Genomic DNA, 27,294 nt, shown 5'->3' with positions numbered 1-27,294 from the left:
GCCTGGAGTTTTAAAGTCATGTTGCTGAAGCACAGGTTATACATGCATTAAATTAATTTAATTTTTTACTTGTTTTCCCATAAATAAATTTCTGCTCCAGGGACACTAGTCAGTCCTCTGTCTATAGAATTCTATACATATTGCCAACACAACACTTCATCTAAATCAGAATGCTCCCCACTTGCTCTATCATCTACGTAAATCCTACTTAACCTTCGAGGCTCTGCTAAATTCTTGTTTCTTCCAGAAGCTACCCCAGATGGTATGGAGAACATGTAAGGTTTTCACTCCTCTGACCATCAAGCCTCCAGTGTCCCTAATGCATATAGTAGTGCCAGATGGATTCACTTGTCATGGAACTTCACCCAGAGCTTTTAAGTAGTCGTGGGAGAGATGAAAAATGTCTTTTAAAGAATACATTTTGTGATACCTCAGAGTGATGTCAGCAAAACGAAGGGGTAGGCAGCTCTGAGCTCTCATCCATTCACAGAAACATTGAAAAACAAATGTAAACTGTCAAAACAAGCTTTGTCAAAACTCTGGAAAATAGTTAAAGGGTGTTTTTACTGCTTTTACCACACCAAGACCTGGTGCAGCAGCGATCTTAAAGGAGCAGCAGCCCATGGTTCTAGTGTGGGTTCTTGGTCTCCAGTTCCAGAGAAAGAAGAGCAGACCCCATTCGCAAGTTATTGTATAAGTCTGTTCTGATTCATCTGGAGGGATACCTGAACGAATGACAGGCAGTGTTTGTCTCTGTTTTGTAGAACTCCGAACTCAGACTGAAAAAGTAACATGCATTGCTCCACAGATTAATGGACTAACAACAGGTTAATGGAGCTAACGACAGGTTAATGGAACAGAAGATATAAGTATTACATGATATCACTTACATACAGATTATAAAAAGCCAAATTCAGAGTTAATGGAGAGTATAACGGTGGTTACCAGGGGCTGGGAGGTGGGGAAATGGGAAGTTGTTGCTCCAAGAGCACATACTTACAGTTACAGAATAAGTAAGTTTGGGGGATTTAATATGCATGGTGAGTATAGTCAACAATATTGTATTACACACCTGCAAGTATTTATGAGAGCAGATTGTAACTGTTTTCACACACACAAAAGAAATAATAATAATAATTTTCACACTTTTTAAACTTAATAGTTGTTTTGCTGTGGATATGGTATATCACATATGTATGATCACAATAGAATTTTCTCTGATTACAATGGAGTGAAACTAAAAATCAAAAACAAAAGGAAACCAGAAAATACACACATATGTAGATACTAAACAATGTATTCTTAAACAACCAATGTGTCAATGAAGACACTTTGAAACTCATTCTATCAGGTTAGCAATCCTGACAATAAAACAAAACTAAAAAGTCACAAGAAAAAGAAGTCACAGGATAATATCGCTTATGGATATAGCTGAAAAATTATCATCAAAATATTAGCAAATCAAATCCAAAGCAATTAAAAAGATCATACATCATGATCAAGTGAGATTTATCACAGGAAAACAAGGGTAGCTCAATATAAGAATATCAACATATGTGATACATCATATAAATAGAACAAAGAAAAAAATTATCATCTTAATTGATGTAGAATAGAATATTTGATAAAATATAATATTTTATGACAAAAAACTCAGAAAACTTGGACTATAAAGGAAATTCCTGAACATGATAATAAGCATTCATGAAAAATTCATACTTAACATTATCCTCAATGGAGAAAGACTGAATTTTTTTTCCAGATATCAGGAATAAGAACAAGACGCTGCTTTCACCATTGGTGTTTGACATTACACTAGGAATTCTCATCTGAGCAGTAGACAAGAAAAATAAAAAATTAGAAAAGTAAATTATCTGTATTCACAGATAACATAATCTACATACAGACAATTACAAAGCATACAAAAGGAAGGTGCTTGAGCTTATAACCAAATTTAGTGAAGTTTCATGGTAAAGATCAGCACACAAATGTCAGTTGTGTTTTTATAAAGCAGCGATGACAATTTGAAGACTAAATTATAAAAGCACTTACGTTTACAATAGCATTTATAAAATACAATTCAAAAATACTCAGGAATTAATTTAACCAAGGAAATGAAAAAACTTGTACAATAAAAAATACAAAGCATGGCTGAAAAAAATGTTAAAGAAAACCAAAATAAATGAAAAGATATCCCATGTTCATTGATAGGAATCTTAATTTCATTAAGATATTAATGCTGAAGCTGAAGCTCCATACTTCCACGACCTGAAGGGAACAGCTGATTCATTAGAAAAGACCCTGATGCTGCGAAACACTGAAGGCAGGAAGAGAAGGGGACAACAGAGGTTGAGATGGTTGGAAGGCATCACCAACTCAATGGATATAGGTTTGAGCAATCTCCATGAGTTGGTGATGGACAGGGAAGCCTGGTGTGCTGCAGTCCATGGGAGTGCAGAGTCAGACACGACTGAACTGACTGAACCACTCAAAATAAGCTACTGGTTAAACACATACCCTAGCAAAACTTCAACAGCTTTTTTGCAGAAATAGAAAAGGTATTTTCTATTGAGCTATACTCAGATTTATAAGAAATTGCAAGGAGCCCTGTATAGCCAAAATAATCTTGAAAAACAAGAACAAAGTTTGAGGACTCATACATTCCAATTTTAATATTTATTACAAAGTTACTGTAATCAAAACAGTGTGTTACTGGCATGAAGATGATTGTATAAGCTGATAGATTAGAACTGAGGGCCCAGAATTAAATCCATACATCTATGGTCAATTGATGTGTGACAATCTTCCAAGTCTATTTATTGGGCAAAGAAAACTTTCCCAGAGGAGAGCATGCTGGAAAACTAGATTTCCACAGGCAAAAAATAGAAGCTAGACCACCTATCTGAAAATTAATGAAGGACCTAAATATTGATATTTATCTGATTAGATCTGATAGAGTCTCTGAAGAACTATAAATTGAGGTTCGTGACATTGTACAGGAGGCGGTGATCAAAATCATCCCCAAGAAAAAGACATGCACAAAGGCAAAATGGTTATCTGAGGAGGCCTTACAAGTAGCTCAGAAAAGAAGAGAAGCAAAAGGCAAAGGAGAAAAGGAAATATATACCCATTGGAATGCAGAGTTCCAAGCATAACAAAGAGAGATAAGAGAGCCTTCCTCAGAGATCAAGGCAAAGAAATAGGGGAAAACAAAAGAATGGGAAGGACTAGAGATATATTCAAGAAAATTGGAGGTACAGAAGGAATATTTCATGCAAAGACAGGCACAATAAAGAACAGAATGCTATGGAGCTAACAGAAGCAGAAGATATTAAAAGATGAGGCAAGTCTACACAGAAGAACTGTACAAAAACTAGTAACGATGCAGATAACAATGATGGTGTGATCACTCACCTAGAGCCAGAAAACCGGGAATGGGGAATCAAGATGGCCTTAGGCAGCCTCACTACAAACAGAGCTAGTGGAGGTGATGGAATTCCAGTTAAGCTATTTCAAATACTGAAAGATGATGCTGTGAGAGTGCTGCACTCGATATGCCAGCAAATTTGGAAAACACAACAGTGGTCAGTTAGTTCAGTTCAGTCACTCAGTCATGTCTGACTCTGCGACCCCATGGACTGGAGCACGCCAGGTTTCCCTGTCCATCACCAATTCCCGGAGCTTGCTCAAACTCATGTCCATCGAGTTGCTGATGCCACCCAACTATCTCATCCTCTGTCACCCCCTTCTCCTCCTGCCTTCAATCCTTCCCAGCATCAGGGTGTTTTTCAAAGAGTCAGTTATTTGCATATGTTGGCCAAAATGTTGGAGTTTCAGCCTCAACATCAGTCCTTTCAATGAACATTCAGGACTGATTTCATTTAGGATTAACTGGTTTGATCTCGCTGTCCAAGGGACTCTCAAGAGTCTTATCTAACACCACAGTTAAAAAACATCAATTCTTCAGTGCTAAGCTTTCTCTACAGTCCAATTCTAATATCCATGCTTTCCTGGTGGTTCAGATGGTAAAGCGTCTGCCTGTTATACAGGAGACCTAGGTTTGATCCCTGGGTCGGGGAGATCCCCTGGAAAAGGAAATGGTAACCCATTCCAGTACTCTTGCTTGGAAAATTCCATGGATGGAGGAGCCTGGTAGGCTACAGTCCATGGGGTCACAAAGAGTTGGACACGACTGAGCAACTTCACTGGTTCACTGATTCTCACACTACTGGAAAAACCATAGTTTTGACTAAATAGACCTTTGTTGCAACAGTGGTCACAGGACTGTAAAAAGGTCAGTTTTCATTCCAGTCCCAAAGAAAGGCAATGCCAAAGAATGTTCAAACTACTTCATGATTTCACTCATCTCACATGCTAGCAAAGTAATGCTCAAAATTGTCCAAGCTAGGCTTCAACAGTACATGAAATGAGAAATTTCAGATGTTCAAGCTGGATTTAGAAAAGGCAGAGAAACCAAAGATCAAATTGCCAACATCCACTGGATCATAGAAAAAGAAGAGAGTTCCAATAAAACACCTGCTTTTGCTTTATTTAGTATGCCAAAGTCTTTGACTGGGTGGATCATAGCAAACTGTGGAAAATTATTCAAGAGATGGGAATACCAGACCACCTCACCTGCCTCCTGAGAAATCTGTATGCAGGTCAAGAAGCAACAGTTAGAACTGGACATGGAACAATGGACTGCTTAAAAATTGGGAAAGGAGTACATCAAGGCTGTATACTGTCACCCTGCTTATTTAACTTCTATGCAGAGTACATCATGAGAAATGCTGGGCTGTAAGAGGCACAAGCTGGAATCAAGATTGCTGGGAGAAATATCTATAACCCTTCGCTGGGTTGGGAAGAGCCCCTAGAGAAGGGAAAGGTTGCCCACTCCAATATTCTGGCCTGGAGAATTCCATGGACTATACAGTCCATTGGGTTGCACTTGACTTCACATTCCAGGATGTCTGGCTCTAGGTGAATGATCACACATCATAATTATCTGGTTCGTGAAGATCTTTTTTGTACAATTTTTCTGTGTATTCTTACCACCTCTTCTTAATATCTTCTACTTCTGTTAGGCCCATACCATTTCTGTTCTTTATTTAGCCCATCTTTGCATGAAATGTTCCCTTGATATCTCTAATTTTCTTGACGAGATCTCTAGTCTTTCCTATTCTACTGTTTTCCTCTATTTCTTTGTACTGGTCACTGAGGAAGGCTCTCTTGTCTCTCCTTGCTATTCTTCGGTGCTCTGCCAACCAAGACAGCATGTTAAAAACAGAGACATTACTTTGCCAACAAAGGTCCATCTAGTGAAAGCTATGGTTTTTCCAGTAGTCATGTATGGCTGTGAGAGTTGGACTATAAAGAAATCTGAATGCTGAAGAACTGATGCTTTTGAACTGTGGTGTTGGAGAAGACTCTTGAGTGTCCCTTGGACTGCAAGGAGATCCAACCAGTTAATCCTAAAGGAAATCAGTCCTGAATATTCATTGGAAGGACTGATGCTGAAACTGAAACTCCAAAATTTTGGCTACCTAATGCAAAGAGCTGACTCACTGGAAAAGACCCTGAAGCTGAGAAAGATCAAAGGCGGGAGGAGTAGAGGATGATAGAGGATGTGATGTTTGGATGGCATCACCAGCTCGATGGACATAAGTTTGAGCAGGGAAGCCTGAGATGCTGCAGTCCCTGGGGTGACAAAGAGTTGGACACAACTGAGCAAATGAACTGAAGTGAAATGTTGATATAACAGGTAAAAAGATAAAAATTTTAGAGGAAACCATATGGGTAGATTCTCCTGTCATTGGCTTGACAATTGATTCTTATCTATGATACTAAGAGCCTGAGCAGCAAAGGAAAATACCAGATAAACTGCACTTCACAAACTTAAAGACTTAGAAAGAAAAGAAATAAATTAAAAAAAATAAAATATTTTGTGTACCTAAAGGCATTGTCAAGAAAATTAGAAAACAAACTACAGAATAGGAAAAAATATTTGCATATCCTACATCTGAGAAAGGCTTATATCCAGAATACTTCTTTAGAACTGTTGAACTCCTATAACTCTTCTCGGTCTATCAAGTTTTCTATAATATAAATACCATAGATTGGGTGACTTAAAGGACATTTATTTCTCATAATTTTGAAGGCTTCAAAAGTCAAGATCAACAGTCTGGTAAATTTAATCTCTGGTGAGGTTCCACTTTCTGATGTTATAAATGTCTTTTCTGTGTGCTCATGTAGATGAGAGGGCACTGGAACTCTCGGGTTTCTTCTTTAAGGCAGTAATTGCATTGATGAGGGCTCTCCTCTTATGACCTAACCATCTCCCAAAGCCTTATCTCCAAATACCATCATATATAGGATTATGTTTCAACGTATGTTGTTGCAGATGAGGCACAAACATTCAGTCTGTTTAGCTAACTAAACAACAAAAAAGACAATCTAATTTAAAAAATGAGAAAATTTTAATGGACAATTCTTCAAAGAAGATATACAAATAAGTAAGCACATGAAGAGTTGCTAATCACTGTGTGTTGTGTTAAGTCACTTTAGTTGGGCCGACTCTTTGCAATCCCATGGATTGCAGCCCACTAGGCTACCCTGTCCTTGGGATTCTTCAGGCAAGAATACTGGAGTGGGTTGTCATTTCCTCCTCTGGGAGATCTTCCCAAGCCAGGGATCGAACCCATGTCCCTTATGTCTCCTTCATTGGTGGGTGGGTTCTTTACTAACTATGCCACGTGGAAAGTGGAAATGCAAATTAAAGCTGCAGTGAGATAACAGTTCATATCCATCAGGATGACTTTTTTACAAAAGCAACAAACAAAAAAACAAGTGTTGCTTTATGCATAAAGAAATTGGAATCCTGGCACAATTTGGTAGGAATGTTAAATAGGGCAGCCACTGTGGAAAACACATGAGGAGTTCCTCAAAATTCTTGAAGAGATGGGAAAACCAGATCACCTTTCTTGTCTTCTGAGAAACCTGTATGCTGGTCAAAAAGAAACACAACTTGATTGTTCTAGAACAGCAGATTATTTAAGGATTGGGAAAGGGGTATGACATAGCTGTAATTGTCACGCTGCTTATTTAACTTGTATGCAGAACAGATCACGTAAAATGCCAGGCTGGATGAGTTACAAGCTGGGCTCAAGATTGCTGGGGGAAATATCAACAATCTCAGATATATGGATGATACCACTCTAATGGCAGAAAGTGAAGAGAAACTGCAAAGCCTCATGTTGAGAGTGAAGGAGGAGAGTGAAAAAGCCTTCTTAAAATGCAATATTAAAACAACGACAACTAAGATCACGGCATCCAGTGCTATCACTTCATGGCAAATAGAAAGGGACAAGGTGGAAGCAATGACAGATTTCCTCTTCTTGGGCTCTAAACTCATTGCAGATGGTTACTGCAGCCATGAAATTAGAAAATTGCTTCTTGGCAGGAAAGTTTTGACAAACTGAGACAGTGTGTTAAAAATAACAGATATCACTTTACTGACAGAAGTCCATATAATCAAGACTATGGTCTTTCCAGTAGTCATGTAGAGATATGAGAGCTAGAAAATAAAAAAGGCAGAGCACCGAAGAAATTCATACTTTTGAACTGTGGTGCTGGAGAAGAGTCTTGAGAGTCTCCTGGAAAGCAAGAAGATCACACCAGTCCATCCTAAAGGAAATCAGTCCTGAATATTCATTGGAAGGACTGATACTGAAGCTGAAGCTCCAATACTTTGGCCATCTGATGAGAAGAGCTGGCTCATTTGAAAATACTCTAATGCTCAGAAAGATTGAACGCAGAAGGAGAAGAGGGCAACAGAGGATGAGATGGTTAAATGGCATCACTGATTCAATGGACACGAACTTGGGCAAATTCCACGAGATGGTGAGGGGCAGGGAAGTCTTGCGTGCTGCAGTTCATGGCATTGCAGAGAGTCAGACACAACTGGGTGATTGAAAAACAACAAATGTTTCTTCCAGTAGTCATACTTGGATATTAAAGTTGGACCATAAAGAAGGCTAAGCACCTAAGCATTGATGCTTTCAAACTGTGGTGTTGGAAAAGACTCTTGTGAGTCCCTTGGACAGCAAGGAGATCAGTTAGTCAATTCTAAAGGAAATCAACCCTGAATATTCATCATAAGGACTCATGCTGAAGCTCCAATACTTTGGGCTTTTGGCAAGAGCTGACTCATTGGAAAAGACCCCGATTCTAGGAAAGATTGAAAGCAAAAGCAGAAGGAGGTGGCAGAGGATGAGATGGTTCGATAGCATCACCGACACAATGGACATGAGTTTGAGCAAACTCTGGGACACAGAGAAGGGTGAGAAATCCTGGCGTGCTACAGTCCACGAGGTCTCAGAGTCAGACACGACTTAGTGACGAGTAACAGCAACAATCTACAAGCCAAGAATGCCAAGGTTTACTGGCAAACACTAGAAACTAGGAAAAGGCAAAAAGGGATTCTTCCTTGGAAACTTCAGAGGAATCACAGGCTGCAGACTCCTTAACTCCATACTCTGGCCTCCAGAGAGAATAAATTTCTGTTGTTTCAATGCACTTCATTTGTGGTACTTTGCTATAGCAACCATATAAACTAATAAAGTATATCAAAGTATGTATGCCCTTTGTATTAATTAATTTAGAATTCTTTTAGTTCAACAGTATTACCTTAAAATTAACAGGAACCTTAAAACAAACAAACAAAAGAAATCAACAAACAAGGAAGCAGCCCTGAGTATCTTCCAGCTGACCTCTCATCAGCATCCTGTCTCAGTGCTTCACAAGGTACAGTTTTGAAAAACAGGGAATCCAGTGTAGTGTTCTTATTTGATTTATGTGGAAACGGAGGCTTAAATAAATTTCTTCTCTGATGGAGAGTGGCGGCAGACCACTCCCACTCCAATATGTATTTGATTTCTTATTGCTTCATAATGTCCTATACTCCACCGGGCTTTGAGCTCTTATTGATTTTCTCATCATAAAATTAATAGATTTTATCACATAAAAATTTATTAAATCAAAACAGTAAAAAGATGAAATTACTGGTCTAATTAACACTTTATAAAAGAGCCCTAAACATTTGATGGATTTACATATAAGCACTTAACTCCCAAATTAAACCCTGCAGCCTCTGCTGGCTAGTCTCTGCAGTCAAAGGAATAAAATCAGTCTGGCAGACAGAATATACTTACACAGAAATAATGTTTTCTTTCTTTCTCCTTTAAAAAAAATAATCCACAATTGTGAAAATTTCCTTTCCACTCTTCTATTGCTCCCTTACACTCTGTAACCACTAAGCATCTTTATTCTCATTCTTTACTTTCCACAACTTATATTATTTCCTCTCAACACAAACCTTCCCCTTTTCCTCCACCTGTCTCATTTAATGTCTCTCTCCCATTCCCCAGTTTCTTTATTAGAAGACCTAGGAGATGTCATCATATAAAATAATTTGAACAGAATGTGGAAATAACCTAAGCATACATATTTTATCTGACCCTGTTATTTCTACACATACACTAGTTTGTCAAACTTCAATGAGAATTTTCTATTTTCACCCTTTTCTTCTAAAGATTAGTTGTGTTCATCCCTTTATACTTTTTCTTATTACAGAGTTAATGAATATATACATTATATTTAATTTATATGAAAAATTAAGCAAATGCACTTGTACTAGATACGTATTTAAAATATATATCAATGTTATTTTAAATAAATAAATGCAGTATATTGTATTGTAAAAAAAAATCATAGAATGCTGAAAAAGTGAGACGTCTCTTCATGTCCTGGCTATACTCCTGTACTTAAAATAAAAAAGAACAAAAATAAACATTCAATTGTGACTTGTTTTGAACCTATTATAAAACTAAGTTCACAGAAAAACCAGTGCCCCAAAATCTAGTAAGAGACAGCAACCTGCCACAAGAAAAGCGGTGAGCACTGATTCATGTGGTACAGATGCAAATGGGTACTCGCAGCAGCAGGTCTATGTGAGTAACTGCTCACTGTTGAAACCTGTGTTGGGACTCACGGAACACAGTGATGCCCCTGAGATTGAAGGTATCAGAGGACTCCACCCTGTTGAAGTCACTTATAACAAATCTCACTGGGCATTCATGGAAAAGATCAGAGTCAGTCCTAAGAAAGTGTCCATGGTAGTGCAGTGGAGAAAGGTGACAGCAGTTATACGGGATGGACCCATCTCCTCTATACCCACTGTGGAACAAAAGCCCTAATCTATAACAGAGGGGGACAAAGTTTACAACCAGGAGAAGGAAACACAGAAAAGATTCTACTCCTGAGGAAGTAGAAGACCATGAACTGGGCTCAGAACTAAACTAAGGGAGGAAAAGAAAAATAAGAAGATAACTTTCCCCAAACTGAGGACACTGTGACTGCCTGATGCCACAGCTTAAACAGAGAATGTCCCTCAAGTCTCCAGAGCCAAGAGTCAAGCCCTAAAAAATAACTAATGGTAAAAACTGAAGAAAGAAGGACCAGAAAGCATGAAAAATGAGCTTTTCTGAGGCACAGAGCAAAAAGAAGATCAAGGCTCAGGGTTGAGCAAACATCCTAAACACACAGTATTGTACAGGAAATTTTAGCCAATTTTGTAGTCATAATACATCACCCCAGCCAAAATTCCAAGTTGATTAACTAAAAAACTTGTACTAAAAGGAAATGCATACCCAATTTAAGGGCTAAAAACTATTTACTTGAGTTTCTATTGCTGTATACATTATGGCAGGCTTTCAAAAAACTATTAAGACATACAACAATGTATGAGAAAACACACTCTTAAGATATACAGTAATAATCAAAAGCCAACTAGAAGATAACACAGATGTCAGAATTAATGATAGGAGATAGAAAATTGCCATAATTAACAGATTAAAAGATCTAATGGGAAAGATTGACAATAAGCAGAGTTACACTGGCAATTTCAAAAGAAAAATGGAAACAAAAATAATCAAATGAAAATGCTATAAGTTAAAAGCACAGTAACGAAGAGATAATGCCTTGGACAGACTCATCTGTAGACTTAACATATCTGAGGGATCATTCAGTCAACTAGAAAATAGGTCAATAGAAGTTATTCAAATTGAAAGACAAACAGAAAAAAAAAAAAGAGAAAAATACAGGCATACCAACAGATAGGGTGGGTTCAGTATCTATCATACTGAATCATATGGGAGATACTGTGGATTCAGTTTTAGACCACAAAAATAAGTCACTATCACAGTAAACTAAATCACAGAAATATTTTGGCTTTCTAGTGCATATAAAAGTTTTGTTGTTGTTGTTATTCAGTCACTAAATCAGGTCTGACTCTTCATGACTCTGTGGACCACACATGCCAGGCTCCTCTGTCTTCCAGTATCTTCCAGAGTTTACCTCGAATTCATGTCCATTGAGTCGGTGATGCTCTCTAATCATCTAATCTTCTGTTGCCCTCTTCTCCTCCTGCCCTCAATCTTTCCCAGCATCAGGGCCTTTTCCAATGGGTCAGCTCTTACCATCAGGTGGCCAAAGTATTGGAGGTTCAGCTTCAGCATCATTCCTTATAATGAATATTCAGGTTTGATTTCCTTTGGAATTGACTGGTTTGATCTTGCAGTCCAATGGACTCTCAAGACTTCTCCAGCACCACAGTTCAAAGGCATCAATTCTTCAGTCTTCAGCCTTCTTTATGATTCAGCTCTTACATCTGTACATGACTACTAGAAAAACCATAGCTTTGACTCTATGGACCTTTGTCAGCAAAGTGATGTCTCTGATTTTTAATATGCTGTCTAGGTTTGTCATAGCTTTTCTTCCAAGGGGCAAGCGTCTTTTACTTTCACAGCTGCCGTCACTCACTGCGGTGATTTTGGAGCCCTAGAAAATAAAATCTGTAACGGTTTCCATTTTCCCCCTTCTAATTGTATGAAGTGATGGGACTGGATGCCACCATCTTAGTTTTTTAAATGTTGAGCTTCAAGCCAGCTTTTTCACTCTTCTCTTTCACCTCATCAAGGGGCTCTTTAATTCTTCTGAACTTTCTGCCATTAGAGGGGTATCATCTGCATGTCTAAAGTTACTGACGTTTCTCCTGGCAATCTTGATTTCATCTTTTGGTTCATCCAGCCCAGTATTTCGCATGATGTAACCTGCACAGAAGTTAAATAAGCAGATGAGCATATATAGACTTGTGGTACTCCTTTCCCAATTTTGAACCAGTCAGTTGTTCCATGTCCGGCTTTGTTGCTTCTTCAGTGCATAAAGGTATCTCAGAAGACAAGTAAGGTAGTTTGGTACTCCCGCCTCCTTAAGAATTTTTCTAAAAATGTGAAATGCAATGTTTATCCTCTCAAATGATTGCATACTGTCTTATCCCTATGGTTAAGACAGCCTAAAATATTGGTATATTTATAGTCAGTTAGTAAAATTGGGATGCTATGAAACACATGACGTAATGACCTAAAATTTTAAAGAAAGTTTTCATAAGAACAGAGATTGTATATAAAATACAAATTTCAGGGAAATGACTCCCATGTTTTAACCTCTCTGTCTTATTGAATCATTAATCACACTTTCAGTGATTCAGCTGATAAGAGGCAGATTAGCTACAGAAGTACAACATAAAACTTTCAAAAGTTTATAGACTTTTCTCTGATTCCTGGCAAATGTGAATGTTTGCTTACAGCAATAGTTTATTTTCTAAGACCATGACACCAGACAATTTCAACATGAACTTTTGGTCTTAAATTCTGTCTGTAAATACCTTTGACCCATTCCCATCAAGATATTTAAGCCATTCCTTTCTTTGAATCTGAATGAGTCTTTATGACTGCCATCTCAAATAATACACTGTAAAAGTGATTCTAAGTGACTTTTGAAGCTAGAATAGAATATGCCTTGTACCTTCTGGGAGCCTCAGTCATGACATAAGAAGGTCAGTGACTATGTAGTCACTATAGAAAAAGACTACAGAAAGGGACTGTATAGGCAGAGAGTGAGAACACCACTGAACAGCTCCATCTGATTCCAGGCAGCACCCCAATTTATGAGCAAAATAAGTGATTGATATTGTTTTATGTCACTGACTTGGGTTAGTGTGTTTGGCAGCCATAGATAAGTGAAATTGAATTTGTTTAGAATTATCCCCAGAAGTGTTACTTCATTTGGATACATAATCTTCTGTTCCAACTAAGTTAATAAACAGACTTGTATCTTAAACTCCTTGAAATAATAATGTTTCTGTGATCTCTTTGTATTTTTTTTTTTCTGAGATGATCTTTCTGTGTATCTCAGAGCCTTTAGCTTTATTGACAACTAAATTTATCAAAATTCCTCTTTCTTCATGAATTCAATTGAGTTGCTTATAGCAATGGAAAACAGTTTTGCATGAATCATCTTTCTGAAGCCTTCAATTAAGCAAGTTTCCTAGTAAATCCCCTTCATTTGCTTGGGTGTCTTGACAGAAGAAATACGAACTGTGATGTTCAAGTCAATACTGTGCTCTCTATATTTTAAACAGCAAAAAAAACGTGAATCAACATTTTAAATAACTATAGACTAGATGAGAGGATGAGACAGAGGATGACAGAGGATGAGACAGTTGGATGGCATTATCAACTCGATGGACAAGAGTCTGAGCAAGCTCCAGGAGTTGGTGACAGACAGGGAAGCCTGGCATGCTACAGTCCATGGGGTCACAGTTGGACAGGACTGAACAACTGAATTGAACTGACTGATAAAATATTATTTTCATTTCTTGGTCATCCCTTTCCTTTCAGAATCTGAGACAAACTTTGTAGTATAAAACTGTATCAAGCCATAGGGACACCGGAATCCATATTACTAAATTGTGTTTAGAGTCTTACTACTGATTCACTATAAGATACTGGAAAAATTGCTTAAACTTGCAGGGCATAAAATAATACATCTAAGAAATATGTCCTTCATTTACACCAGTACTTATTCTTCCAAAATTAATCTCAGTATATTTGAGAAATGTTTATAGAAATACCTAAGATTTGAAGTATAAGTTTGAAATGTGATATAATCTGAAATCTCGAAAGCTGAAACCAAAGTAAATACTCCAGTTCAGATCTTAAAAAAAAAAAGTACCAATTGCACATAGGGGCTTTCCAGGTGGCACAGTGGTAAGAACCTGCCTGCCAATGTGGAAGACAGAAGAGATGAAGATTTGATCCTTGGGTTGGAAGATCACCTAAAGGAAAAAATGGCAACCTGCTCCAGTATTCTTGCCTGGAAGTTCCATGGACAGACAAGCCTGACGGGCTTCAGTCCAAGGGGTCGCAAGAGTCAGGCAGGACTGAAGCAACTGAGCGCACAGGCACATATGCATATAGAAGTCACTGAGAGCTGCCATTAAAAAGACAAGGAGGTAATTAACTCTCCTCCTTTCACCTCTGAGGTGACTTGATTCTCAGAATAATCTCTCCTTACAAGATGTTTTTTTGGCTCTCTCCTGCCTTCTGACATCACAAATTACAGGCAGAAAAAGAGAAAGAATACTTAAGTAATAGTGTCAGGAAATGGCAATAAATTTGTACTTTAACAGCTATGCGTCATGTGCTTAGTCAAATAAAACCCGAATTAAAATAGGAAACGTATTTCATAATATTTCCCTTTATTCTCATATTCCAAATTGATGTTAGATACCTTAAGATTTTAAACATTCCTTGATCAAATCATTTAATGATTTAATCAACCCGCTTCTTAGCCAGTGTGTTAATTATGCCAACTTTTAACAGTATCTGAACAGCTATCTGAAAACTCTAGGAAATGAAAATAGGATACAAGTAGCTATAGTTATTTCCATCAAATTGTTCTAGTGAGCCTGGGGTGGCTGAGGAGCTCTATTAAAAAAAAAATATTGTGCTACTAAAATTTTAAACAATGCAAAAACAATTAAATACTCATAAAGTCATGACAATTACTACTTCATTGTCAAGCATGGAATTCCTTCAAATTCTGGAAAATCATAAGTAACCTAGAGATCAAACAATTATGAGTTAATAATTAAATTTCAGTATCCAGATGCAATCAAGTAGTCATCCTTTAAGTGATTAAACAAATATGCATTCACATGAAATAATATTCATTGCATACAAAGTGAACATTTTTTAACATTTTAAAACAAAAATGAATTATACCTCTCTCTATTATATAGTGAAATAGCAGAGACTAGGTTTACTCTCCAACATTAAAATGAAAACCAGAAGCTGTACAAAATATATGAAAGAGAAGTTTTCAGACACTGGACATCTTGCAGAACAGGACTGTGGTACCTGGAGAAAGGCTTAAAGGCAAACCCAGAAACTATTAAACTGACGACTAAGTAGTTAAAATTTTACTTAGTCTGGACATGCCATACAATGTCCAAACTAATTCAAAGAATACAACAAAAATCTGGAGCCAGCAAGGTAAAATCACAAAGCATATTATCCAATCAAAAGTTACCAGGCATGCAAAGAAACAAACAAACAAAAAATATGTCTTTCAAACCAAGAGAAAATCAATTATTAGAATTAGAGTCAAAATCATGGAGACAATAGGGTTATCAAACAAAGATATGTGTACAAAAGCTTTTATAAATAGGTTCTACATATTTAAGAATGTAGAGGAAAAGATGAATATGATGATGAATGACATATAAGGCATGTGAAAAAATTCAAAGCAGCTACCACAGATTTAAATTTTATTAAATGAATAATACTCTGGATTCAATTGACAACAGATGAGACGCTGCAGAAGAGACTAGTGTTACTGAAGACAAATAATGGGAAATATTCAAACTGAAACATATGGATAAAACTGGATTTAAGAAAATAAAACTCTGTTAATCAATGGTACAATATTTCACCATCCAATATCTATATATACTTGCAGTAAAAGAAGAAAGGTATAAGAGGATAAAAATAAAGTTGAAGAAATATAAACTTTAGAAGTTATTTATTTGTAGATAACATGGTGATCTATAATGGAAAATATTAGGTAATCTACAAAAAAGCCTTGAAAAATAGTAAATGCTTTCATCAGGTTGTGGGACACAAATAAATGAAACTTTACAGTTACAAAAATCAGCATTAAAATCAGCAGCATCTGAAACATGTGAGAGAAAACCATAAAGAGAAAATAACATGTGGAGTCTCCTTAAAAATTCAAATGCAAAGAAGATTATCTTAAACAACATATTTTCATGTCCTATAAAGAAATATGAGACATAAAAGATCTTCTATACAAAAAATATCTTCAGGACCTAGATAACCATGATGGTGTGATCACTCACCTAGAGCCAGACTTCCTGGAATGAGAAGTAAAATGGACTTTACAAAGCATCATTACAAACAAAGCTAGTGGAGGAGATAGAATGCCAGCTGAGCTATTTCAAAGTTGATGCTGTGAAAGTGCTGCACTCAATATGCAAGCAAATCTGGAAAACTCAGCAGTGGCCACAAAACAGGAAAAGGTCAGTTTTCATTCCAATCCCAAAGAAGGGCAATGCCAAAGAATATTCAAATTACTGCACAGCTGCAACATCTCACAGGCTAGCAAAGTAATGCACAAAATTCTCCAAGCCAGGCTTCAACATTACCTGAAGAGACAGTTCAAGCTGGATTTAGAAAAGACAGAAGAACCAGAGATCAAATGGCCAGCATCTGTTGGATCATCAAAAAATCAAGAGAGTTCTAGAAAAACAACTACTTCTGCTTTATTGACAATGCCAAAGCCTTTGACTGTGTGGATCACAGTAAACTGTGGAAAATTCTGAAAGAGATAGGAATACCATACCACCTGACCTGCCTCTTGAGAAACCTGTCTGCAGGTCAGGAAGCAACAGTTAGAACTGGACGCGGAACAACAGACTGGTTCCAGATAGAAAAAGGAGTACATCAAGGCTCTGTAATGTTACCGTGCTTATTTAACTTATATACAGAGTACATCATGAGAAACGCTGGGGTGGATGAAGCACAAGATGGAATCAAAATTGCCGGGAGAAATATCAATAACCTCAGATATGCAGATGACACCAACCTTATGGCAGAAAGTGAGGGACTAAAAGTCCCTTGATGAAAGTGAAAGAGGAGAGTGAAAAAGCTGGCTTGAAGCTCAACATTCAGAAAACGAAGATCATGGCATCTGGTCCCATCACTTCATAAAAAATAGATGGAGAAACAGTGGAAACAGTGGCTGATTTATTTTGTTGGACTCCGAAATCACTGCAGATGGTGACTGCAGCCATGAAATTAAAAGACACTTACTCCTTGGAAGAAAAGTCATGACCAACCTAGACAGCATATTCAAAAGCAGAGACATTACTTTGCCAACAGAGGTCCGTCTAGTCAAGGCTATGGTTTTTCCAGTAGTCATATATGGATGTGACAGTTGGACTATAAAGAAAGCTGAGCCCTGAAGAATTGATGCTTTTGAACTGTGGTATTGGAGAAGACTCTTGAGAGTCCCTTGGACTGCAAGGATAGCCAACCAGTCCATCCTAAAGGAGATCAGCCCTAGTGTTCATTGGAAGGACTGATGTTGAAGCTGAAACTTCAATACTTTGGCCACCTGATGCAAAGAGCTGACTCATTCAAAAAGACCCTGATGCTGGGAAAGATTGAAGGGAAGAGGAGAGGGGGCTGACAGAGGATGAGATGGTTGGATGACATCACAGACTCTCTGGACATGCGTTTGGGTAAACTCTGGGAGTGGTGATGGACAGGGAGGCCTGGTGTGCTGCAGTCCATGGGGTCACAAAGATTCAGACAAGGCTGACTAACTAAGGTTGGTCATAGCTTTTCTTCTAAGGGGCAAGTGACTTTTATTTCATGGTTGTAGTCACCATCTGCAGTGATTTTGGAGCCCACTGAAATAAAATATTTCACTGTTTCCATTGTTTCCCCATCTATTTGCCATGAAGTGATGGAATGGGATGCCATGATCTTACTTTTCTGAATGTTTAGTTTTAAGCCAACATTTTTACTCTCCTCTTCCACTTTCAACAAGAGTCTCTTTAGTTCCTCTTCACTTTCTGCCATAAGGGTGATGTCATCTACATATCTGAGGTTATTGATATTTCACCTGGCAATCTTGATTCCAGCTTGTGCTTCATCCAGCCTGACTTTTATCATGATACACTCTTCATATAAGTTAAATAAGCAGGGTGACAATATACAGTCTTGACGTACTCTTTTTCCTATTTGGAACCAGTCTGTTGTTCCATGTCCAGCTCTAACTGTTGCTTCTTGATCTGCATACAGATTTCTCAGGAATCAGGTAAGGTGGTCTAGTATTCCTATCTCTTTCAGAATTTTCCACAGTTTATTGTGATCCACACAGTCAAAGGCTTTGGCGTAGTCAATAAAGCAGAAGCAGATGTTTTACTGGAACGCTCTTGATTTTTTGATGATCCAACGGATGTTAGCAATTTGATCTCTGGTTCCTCTGCCTCCTCTCAATACAGCTTGAATATCTGGAATTTCTCAGTTCACAAACTGTTGAAGCCTGGGTTGGAGAATTTTGAGTATTACTTTCCTAGTGTGTGAGATGAGTGCAATCTTGTAGTAGTTTGAACATTCTTTGGCATTGCCTTTCTTTGGGATCGGAATGAAAACTGATCTTTTCCAGTCTTGTGGCCACTGCTGAGTTTTCCAAATTTGCTGGCATATTGAGTGCAGCTCTTTCACAGCATCACCTTTTATAATTTGAAATAGCTCAACTGGAATTCCATCACCACCATTACTTTTGTTTGTAGTGGTGCTTCCTGCTACTGCTAATGCTAAGTTGCTTCAGTCATGTCTGACTCTATGCAACCCCATAAGACGGAATCCCATGAGGCTCCCCTGTCCCTGGGATTCTCTAGGCAAGAACACTGGAGTGCGTTGCCATAAGACCCTCTTAACTTCGCATTCCAGGATCTGGCTTGACGTAAGTGATCACCCATCTTGGTTATCTGGGACATTAAAACTTTTTTGTATATTCTGTGTATTCTTGACACCTCTTATTTTGCTTCTCTTGGGTCTGTTTGCCTCTTTTGCTTCTGTTAGGTCCATAAATTTCTGTCCTTTATTGGGTCCATCTTTTCGTGAAAATTTCCCTTGGTATCTGGAATTTTCTTGAAGAGATCTCTAGTCTTTCCCATTCTATTGTTTTCCTCTATCTCTTTCCATTGATCACTGAGGAATGCTTTCTTTTCTCTCTTTGCTATTATTTGGAACTCTGCATTCATATGGGTATATCTTCCCTTTTTCCTGTTTGCTTTTAGCTTCTCTTCTTTCCTTAGCTATTTGTAAGACCACCTCAGATAACCATTTTGCCTTTTTGCATTTATTTTTCCTGGGGATGGGCTTGATCCCTGTCTCCTGTACAATGTCATGAACCTCTATCCATAGAGTTCCATAGAGTTCCTTCAGGAACTCTATCAGATCTAATCCCTTGATTTGTTTGTGACTTCCATGGTATAATCATAAGGGATTTGATTTAGGTTATACCTGAATAGTCTAGTGGTTTTCCTTACTTTCTTCAATTTAAGTCTGAATTTGGCAATAAGGAGTTCATGTTCTGAGCCACAGTCAGCTCCTGGTCTTGTTTTTGTAGACTGTAGAGCTTCTCCATCTTTGGCTGCAAAGAATATAATCAACCTGATTTGAGTAGTGACCATCTGGTGATGTCCATGTGTCGAGACTTCGCTTATGTTGTTGGAAGAGGGTGTTTGCTATGAACAGTGAATTTTCTTGAAAAAATTCTGTTAGCCTTTGCCCTATTTCATTCCACATTCCAAGGCCAAACTTGTCTGTTACTCCAGGTGTTTCTTGACTCCCTAATTTTGCATTCCAATCCCCTATAATGAAAAGAACATCTTTTTTTGGCATTAGTTTTAGAAGGTCTTGTAGGTCTTCATAGAACTCTATAAATTCAGCTTCTTCAGCTTTACTGGTTGGGACATAGATTACTGTGATATTGAATGGTTTGCCTTGGAAATGAACAGAGATCATTCCATCGTTTTTGAGATTGCACTGAGTACTGCATTTCAGACTTCTTTTGTTGTTGTTGTTTGTTTTTTAAATTTTTTTTTTAAACTTTACTTTACAATACTGTATTGGTTTTGCCATATATTGACATGAACCATGATGGCTACTCCATTTCTTCTAAGGGATTCTTCCCCACAGTAGTAGATATAATGGTCATCTGAGTTAAATTCATCCATTCCAGTCCATTTTAGTTCACTGATTCCTAAAATGTCGATCTTCACTCTTGCCACCTCCTGTTTGACTACTTCGAATTTGCCTTGATTCATGGATGTACCATTCCAGGTTGCTATGCAATATTGCTCTTTACAACATGAGACTATACTTTCATCACCAGTAACATCCACAACTGGGTGTTGTTTTTGCTTTGGCTCTGCCTCTTCATTCTTTCTGGAGTTATTTCTCCACTGTTCTCCGGTAGCATTTTGGGCACCTACCAACCTCTGGGAGTTCATCTTTCAGTGTCCTATCTTTTTGCCTTTTCATACTGTTCATGGTGTTCTCAAGGCAAGAATACTGAGGTGGTTTTTCATTCCTTTCTCCAGGGCATCGCTTTTTATCGTAACTCTCCACCATGATTTGTCCATCTTGGATGACACTACAAGGCATAGCTCATAGTTTCATTGAGTTAGACAACACTGTGGTCCATGTGATTCAGTTCAATTCAGTTCAGTCACTCAGTCGTGTCCGACACTTTGCGACCCCATGAATTGCAGCACGACGGGACTCTCTGTCCGTCACCAACTCCCAGAGTTCACTCAGACTCACGTCCATTGGCTTAGAGATGCCATCCAGCCATCTCATCCTCTGTCTTCTCCTTCTCCTCCTGCCTCCAATCCTTCGCAGCATCCGAGTCTTTTCCAATGAGTCAACTCTTCGCATGAGGTAGCCAAAGTACTGGAGCTTCAGCTTTAGCATCATTCTTTCCAAAGAACACCCAGGGCTGATCTCCTTCAGAATGGACTGGTTGAATCTCCTTTGAGTCCAAGTGACTCTCAAAAGTCTTCTCCAACACCACAGTTTAAAGGCATCAATTCTTCGGCGCTCAGCCTTCTTCATAGTCCAACTCTCACATCCATACATGACCACAGGAAAAACCATAGCCTTGACTAGATGGACCTTAGTCGGCAAAGTAATGTCTCTGCTTTTGAATATGCTATCTAGGTTGCTCATAACTTTTCTTCCAAGGAGTAAGCGTCTTTTAATTTCATGGCTGCAGTCACCATCTGCAGTGATTTTGGAACCCCCCAAAAATAAAGTCTGACATTGTTTCCACTGTTTCCCCATCTATTTCCCATGAAGTGATGGGACCGGATGCCATGATCTTCGTTTGCAGAATGTTGAGCTTTAAGCCAAATTTTTCACTCTCCTCTTTCAATTTCATCAAGAGCCTTTTTAGTTTATCTTCATTTTCTGCCATAAGGGTGGTGTCATCTGCATATCTGAGGTTATTGATATTTCTCCTGGCAAACTTGATTCCAGCTTGTGTTTCTTCCAGTCCAGCGTTTCTCATGATGTACTCTGCACAGAAGTTAAATAAGCAGAGTGACAATATGCAGCCTTAATGTACTCCTTTTCCTATTTGGAACCAGTCTGTTGTTCCATGACCAGTTCTAACTCTTGCTTCCTGACCTGCATACAGATTTCTCAAGAAGCAGGTCAGGTGGTCTGGTATTCCCATCTCTTTCAAAATTTTCCACAGTTTATTGTGAGCCACACAGTCAAAGGCTCTGGCATAGTCAATAAAGCAGAAGTAGATGTTTTTCTGGAACTCTGTTGCTTTTTCCATGATCCAGCGGATGTTGGCAATTTGATCTCTGGTTCCTGTGCCTTATCTAAAGCCAGCTTGAACATCAGGAAGTTCATGGTTCACGTGTTGCTAAAGCCTGGCTTGGAGAATTTTAAGCATTACTTTACTAGCATGTGAGATGAGTGCAACTGTGCGGTAGTTGGAGCATTTTTGGCATGGCCTTTCTTTGAGATTGGAATGAAAACTGACCTTTTCCAGTCCTGGGGCCACTGCTGAGTTTTCCAAACTTGCTGGCATATTCAGTGCAGCACTTTCACAGCATCATCTTTCAGGATTTGAAATAGCACAACTGGAATTCCATCAACTCCACTTGCTTTGTTCAAGTGATGCTTTTGAAGGCCCATTTGACTTCACATTCCAAGATGTCTGGCTCTAGATGAGTGATCACACCATCGTGATTATCTGGGTCGTGAAGATCTTTTTTGTACAGTTCTTCTGTGTAGTCTTGCCACCTCTTCTTAATATCTTTTGCTTCTGTTAGGTCCATACCATTTCTGTCCTTTATTGAGCCCATCTTTGCATGAAATGTTCCCTTGGTATCTCTAATTTTCCTAAAGAGATCTCTAGTCTTTCCCATTCTGTTCTTTCCTCTAATTCTTTGCATTGATCACTGAAGAAGGCTTTCTTATCTCTTCTTGCTATTCTTTGGAACTCTGCATTCAGATGCTTATATCTTTCCTTTTCTCATTTGCTCTTCACTTCTCTTCTTTTCACAGCTATTTGTTAGGCCTCCCCAGACAACCATTTTGCCTTTTTGCATTTCTTTTCCATGGGGATGGTCTTGATCCCTGTCTCCTGTACAATGTTACAAACCTCATTCCATAGTTCATCAGGCACTCTATCTATCAGATCTAGTCCCTTAAAGCTATTTCTCACTTCCACTGTATAATCATAAGGGATTTGATTTAGGTCATACTTGAATGGTCTAGTGGTTTTCCCTCCTTTCTTCAATTTGAGTCTGAATTTGGTTATAAGGAGTTCATGATCTGAGCCACAGTCAGCTCCTGGTCTTGTTTTTGTTGACTGTATAGAGCTTCTCCACCTTTGGCTGCAAAGAATATAATCAATCTGATTTCAGTGTTGACCATCTGGTTTTGTCCATGTGTAAAGTCTTCTCTTGTGTTTTTGGAAGAGGATGTTTGCTATGACCAGTGCATTTTCTTGGAAAAACTCTATTAGTCCTAGCCCTGCTTCATTCCACATTCCAAGGCCAACTTTGCCTGTTACTCCAGGTGTTTCTTGACTTCCTACTTTTGCATTCCAGTCCCCTATAATGAAAAAGACATCTTTTTTGGGTGTTAGTTCTAAAAAGGTCTTGTAAGTCTTCATAGAACCGTTCAACTTCAGCTTCTTCAGCATTACTGGTTGGGGCATAGACTTGGATTACCATGATATTGAATGGTTTTCCTTGGAAATGAACAGAGATCATTCTGTTGTTTTTGAGATTGTATCCAAGTACTGCATTTCAGATTCTTTTGTTGACCATGATGGCTACTCCATTTCTTCTGAGGGATTCCTGCCCGGAGTAGTAGATATATTGGTCATCTGAGTTAAATTCACCCATTCCAGTCCATTTTAGTTTTCTGATTGCTAGAATGTCGATGTTCACCCTTGCCATCTCTTGTTTGACCACTTCCAATTTGCCTTGATTCATGGACTTGACATTCCAGGTTCCTATGCAATATTGCTCTTACAGCATCGGACCTTGCTTCTATGACCAGTCACATCCACAACTGGGTATTGTTTTTGCTTTGGCCCCATCCCTTCATTATTTCTGGAGTTATTTCTCCACTGATTCTCAGTAGCGTGTTGGGCACCTACTGACCTGGGGAGTTCCTCTTTCAGTATCCTATCATTTTGCCTTTTCATAATGTTCATGGTGTTCTCAAGGCAAGAATACTGAAGTGTTTTGCCATTTCCTTCTCCAGTGGACCACATTCTGTCAGACCTCTCCACTATGACCCACCCATCTTGGGTTGCCCCGCAGGCATGGCTTAGTTTCATTGAGTTAGACAATGCTGTGGTCCTAGTGTGATTAGATTGACTAGTTTTCTGTGAGTATGGTTTCAGTGTGTCTGCTCTCTGATGCCCTCTTGCAACACCTACCATCATACTTGGGTTTCTCTTACCTTGGGCGTGGGGTATCTCTTCATGGCTGCTCCAGCAAAGTGCAGCTGCTGCTCCTTGGACGAAGGGTATCTCCTCATGGCCACCCTTCCTGACCTTCAATGTGGGATAGCTCCTCTAGGCCCTCCTGTACCCCTGCAGCCAGGGCTCCTTGGACATGTGATTGCTCCTCCCGGCCGCCGCCCCTGGTCCATGTGATTAGTTTGATTAATTTTTTTGTGATTGTGGGTTTCTTTCTTTCTGCCCTCTGATGGAGAAGGATAAGAGGCTTATGGAAGCTTCCTGATGGGAGACTGACTTAGTAGCAAACTGGGTCTTGTTCTGATGGGTTAGACCATGCTCAGTTCAGTTCAGTTCAGTCACTCAGTCATGTCTGACTCTTTGCGACCCCATGAATCACAGCACGCCAGGCCTCCCTGTCCATCACCATCTCCCGGAGTTCAGCCAGACTCACGTCCATCAAGTCTGTGATGCCATCTAGCCATCTCATCCTCTGTCGTCCCCTTCTCCTCCTGCCCCCAATCCCTCCCAGCATCAGTCTTTTCCAATGAGTCAACTCTTTGCATGAGGTGGCCAAAGTACTGGAGCTTCAGCTTTAGCATCATTCCTTCCAAAGAAATCCCAGGGTTGATCTCCTTCAGAATGGACTGGTTGTTTCACCTTGCAGTCCAAGGGACTCTCAAGAGTCTTCTCAAACAACACAGTTCAAAAGCATCAATTCTTCAGTGCTCAGCCTTCTTCACAGTCCAACTCTCACATCCATACATCACCACAGGCAAAACCATAGCCTTGACTGACGGACCTTAGTTGGCAAAATAATGTCTCTGCTTTTGAATATACTATCTAGGTTGGTCATAACTTTTCTTCCAAGGAGTAACTTTTTAATCCAATTTTCTGTTGATGGGCTGAGCTGTGTTCCCTCCCTGTTGCTTGATCTGAAGCCAAACTATGGTGGAGGTAATGAAGATAATGGCAACCTCCTTCAAAAGGTCCAGTACACACATTGCTGCACCCAGTTCCCCGACCCTGTAGCAGGCCACCACCGACCCAAGCTTACACCAGAGACTCCTGAACCCTCACAGGCAAGTCTAGGTCAGTCTCTTGTGGGCTCACGTGTTTTTTATTCTAGGTCTTGGTATGCAAAAGGTTTTGTTTGTGCCCTCCAAGAGTGTGTTTCCCCAATCATGTGTAAGTTCTGGCAGCTCTATGGTGGGTTATTGGCGACCTCCTCCAAGAGGACTTATGCCACACTTACATCTGCTGCACCCAGAGTCCTTGTCCCTACAGCAGGCCACTGCTGACCCTTACCTCCACAGGAGACACTCAAACACTCAAATGCAGGTCTAGTTCCCTCTCTGTGGGGTCTCTTGGTGCACATAAGGTTTTGTTTGAGCCTTCCAAGCATCTCTGGTGGGTGTGGGGTTTGAGTTTAAATGCAATTTCACCCTTCCTACCATCTTGCTGGGACTTCTCTTTTGCCCTTGGATGTGGCGTATCTTTTTTTGGTGGGATCCAACATTTTCCTGGTTAAGCTTGTTTAGCAATGAATTTGTGATTGTAATTTTGTAGTTCTCACAGGAGAAGTTGATTTCAGGTCCCTCTACTCTGCCATCTTATACTCTTGATAGAAAAAAAGATTGGTGAACTTTTACACATAAAAATTGAAAATACCCAATATGAATTGCAAAGGAAAAAGATTGAAAGATAAAGAGCATCAGTGAACTGTGGAATAACTTCATATGTGAATTTCAGATAAGAATAGGCTTTGTTAAATAAATAATTTTTTTTTAATTTGATAAAAGCTACAAACTCAAAATTCTAGGAAGCTCAAAGAATCTCAAGAACAAGAAATACAAAAAAAATCACATCAATGCACATCATAAATAAATTTCCTAAAACAAGTGATAAAAAATTTAATAGCATCTACAATAATGATAAGTGGCTTTTCAGATGGCTCAGTGGTAAACAATCTGTCTGCCAATTCAGGAGACACAAGAGACCCAAGTTTGATACTTGGGTCCAGAAGATTCCCTGGAAGAGGAAATGGCAACCCACTCCAGTATCCCTGCCTGACAAATTCCATGGACAGAGGAGACTAGTGGGCTCTATGGGGTTGAGTGAGTCTATGGGGTTGCAAAGTCAGACATGACTGAGTGACCGTGCATACACACACACACACACACAATAATGACAACAACAAAAGTTTGTTGTCATGAACAATGAAGCAAATATACCTATAAAGTAGTAAAGGCAAATATAGGTCAACTAGCTCACTGTGTGCTCAACAAAAATACATTCTGAAATTTAAGGCAAAATAAAAACTTTTAAAATGTACAAAAACTGAAAGAATTCATTACCAACAGATCTTTGCTATCAGAATTGTTAAAGGGAGTAATCCAGTCAATGTCATTGACAATAAGATCAAAACCCAACATAATTAAATATAAAGCTGACAAATTACAAGAATATCCTGAACACTGAAAACTGCAAACCAATGCACAAAGAAATTTAAAAAAAAAGAAAGACATTTATATTGTGTTTACTGATTGGAAGACTATTGTTTGTATGTCGGTTATTCCCAAATTGATATATAAATTAAATGTAATTTCAATTCACACCCCAGCAGGCAGTTGAAAATTTTTATCTCATTTAAAAACTCATGTGGAAATGAAATTAAAATTAAATAGTCAGAGCAACTTTGAAAAAGGAAAGTAAGCCAGAAAGACTTACACTGCCTGATTTCTATACTGAACTACTCTTAAAAAGAAGAAGAAGAAGAAGAAAAAAAAGAAGAAGAAGAAGAAGAAGAAAGATATACATGTGCTTTTAAACTACTACACTAAAGTCAGGACATGTAAAATCTAGGCTCTGTTGGTGGTTATCTCTAAGGAGGAGAATATGATTGCAAGGGGACTCAACAAAGCTTCCATTTTATTGATAAGGTCTGATTTTTTAAAATAGGACATTGTGTATGTATACTATTTGAGTAATTATAAATACACTGGAAGTAAAATACAAAATCTTAAATGGCATTTTTCCTACCATAATTACATTTATTTGAGACTGTAGTTATTTAGCAAAGATTGGATAAGGTTTCATATTCATTTGACAGTTGAAAAGGAAAAATACTAGTACCAAAACTTCATATTACTGAAGGTATTGAAGATATTGGGTTATTTTTCTTTTACAATGTAAGTCAGAGTCAACATGCTATGGTAGTTTCTTGAATAGATTTGAAAGCTTTGTACAAAACTGTGTATGAACAGATTGTATTTCTAGGTGGTACTGCATGAATATTTTACC

Source organism: Oryx dammah, unplaced genomic scaffold (genome assembly GCF_014754425.2).
Source record: "Oryx dammah isolate SB20612 unplaced genomic scaffold, SCBI_Odam_1.1 HiC_scaffold_5, whole genome shotgun sequence".
Classification (NCBI taxonomy): Eukaryota; Metazoa; Chordata; class Mammalia; order Artiodactyla; family Bovidae; genus Oryx; species Oryx dammah.
This window is presented reverse-complemented; position numbering follows the sequence as displayed.